This window comes from Palaemon carinicauda, chromosome 16, assembly GCF_036898095.1.
Source record: "Palaemon carinicauda isolate YSFRI2023 chromosome 16, ASM3689809v2, whole genome shotgun sequence".
Classification (NCBI taxonomy): Eukaryota; Metazoa; Arthropoda; class Malacostraca; order Decapoda; family Palaemonidae; genus Palaemon; species Palaemon carinicauda.
The window spans coordinates 132,805,517-132,808,016 of NC_090740.1; the positions used below are offsets into that span (position 1 = coordinate 132,805,517).

A 2,500-nucleotide genomic window follows, 5' to 3' on the forward strand; every position below is an offset into this window, starting at 1 on the left:
AATAACTACTGAGATGATATTGGATGAACTTGAAGTGATTCCTAAAATACTCACAAGTTCATTTTGTAAATTGTTGCGCGAAGAGGCAAAACCTGATGAATGGGAGGTAGGAATGTTAGTGAAAATGACAAAAAAAAAAGGAGATTTGACTAATGCAATAATTACAGAGGCATCACACTTTCGTCAGTTGTCATAAAAATATATAGTATATTCATTCTAAAAAGACTAGAAAGAAAGATTGATGAAAAGCTGACATGAACAAGCAGGATTTAGAAAAGTAGATGTACTGACCAAATTTTCATTTTGAGACATGTGGTATAGCAATGTGTGGAATATAGAAATCCACTTTTGATGACATTTGTATACTAAGAAAAAGGCTTTGATATTAAGCACCGGCTAATTATGCGGAGAGTCCTACGTTATTATGGAATTCCTCTGAAATATGTAAAGTTGATTAAGTCTGTTCATGAGCATAGTGAGTACAAAGTTAATGTTAGTGGAGTCCTATCAAATGACTTTCCAGTGAACAGTGGAGTGCTCCAAAGGAATGTGTTGTCACCTATGTTGTTTAACCTCCTCATGGATTTTGCAATGCATAGAACAGTCGGGGATGGGGTAGTAGGATTGGATTGGATTGGTAACAGGAAATTAGCTGACCTAGATTATGTGGATGACGCTGTCCTTATTAGCAGAACATCACAGGGCTTGGAAAGTTTGCTTACCAGAATACATGAAATATCACATGAGGTTGGGCTCAAGATAAATAGAAGAAAGGCAGAAATCATGAGAATGGAATATGCAATGGAATATGAAATATCATTGGAAGGAGAAAAGATTAATGAGGTGGAATTATTTAATTATTCAGGAAATCAAATCAATGAGCTCGCCCTTAAAAAAGGGGATTGTTAAAACTATGCCTTATTTGCCCTGAGAAACTCTAACGTTGTGGCATGATGGCCAGGCTAACTGCCAACATTAGGCTAAAATAATAAATCGTAATGAAAATACATAAAATTGAGTCCTTAGCATCGTAATACTATTCAAAATCTAGCTAACGTGAAACTTACCCATAAAAATAAAGTAAACACGATAAATAAGAGGCCATCGGGGATTAAGCCCGACGCCATGCTAGCAGGACTCGAAGCACTTTAGCTTCCTCTAACAAAAGCTAAAAGATAAGTTTCTGAAGGGAGTGAAACCAAAATTAGCATAAATGAAGGCAAAGAGAGGTAGATTATCAACTTTGACGAAGAAAAGGAAGTCATTCCAAATTAATTCTTCAAAAAAAAAAAAAAAAAAAAAAAAATGCGAAAAAAGCGCCCACAAAATCAACCGACTGTAGCCAAAAGCTACGATCGAAGGAATGAGAGGCAGGAACGTATAGGGGCACTTTAAGGTGATAGGATGTGGAATGGCTCCTTATCTTTCCTTTCCCTTAGTGGATTAGTCTGGGTAAGGTCTGTTTGGGGTGCAGATATCTATGGTTATCTTAGGATACGTCCCTGATTATACACGATATCTTCGGATAGTCGTTTCCAGGGGCTGGAACCCCCAGATACCTAACGGTAATTTTCTTGTACTATCAATTGCAGAAATATTATACTATAGAAGTTGCCACAAGGAAGTTTCCATCAGGACGACATGGCTATCCCAACCAAAAATAGATTTTTCCTACGTCAAAATCCTTTTTATATACCAGTTTAGTGAGATTGGTGTTATTGTATGGAAATGAGTCATGGTATGATAATAAAACAATATCCAACAAATTTTGTAGATTTGTGAACAAAACTCTCATAAAGAATATTGGGAGACGAATGACAAGACAGGATTACAAATGAAACTATAAGAGATTACTTGAGTGCCATTTGTGGATGAGATCATGGTAAGGGGCATATGGAGATGGTTTGGGCATGCATTTTGCACTCCCCAATAGAGATTAGTTCACTAAACTTTCAACTGGGCCCCACAAGGCAGTAGAAGAGTTGGAAGACACAGGTCTACTTGGCTTAGGACTAAGAAGCATGAAGTAGGAGACAATGAATGGCGAAGTATTGATGCTCAAGATAGAGACGACTGGCAAACTATGACTAAGGCCCTTTGTGTCAATAGGCGTAGAAGGAGATAATGATGATGATGATGATTATGATGAGGATGGTGATGAGGCTATATATATATATATATATATATATATATATATATATATATATATATATATATATATATATACATATATATATATATATATATATATATATATATATATATATGTGTGTGTGTGTGTATATATATATATAATATATATATATATATATATATATATATATATATATATTTCAAATAAGCCATATATATTAATACATTAAAGTCTGGATTCTCTTAACGACCTCGGGATCAGAGCCCCAGGCGGAATCACCCAAAGACTATAATATCAGACCGCCCGGGATTTGAACCCTGGTCCAGGATATCTGTATGTCAGTGACCATACCACTCAGCCACGAAG

General features: G+C 35.6%; 1 protein-coding gene across 1 annotated transcript in view; it reads left to right on the forward strand.

Moving 5' to 3' along the window:
- The window catches only part of LOC137655140 (neurotrypsin-like), a 39,096-nt gene that overhangs the window by 6,605 nt on the left and 29,991 nt on the right, over window positions 1-2,500 (forward strand). The gene's annotated exons all lie outside the window — the stretch shown is intronic.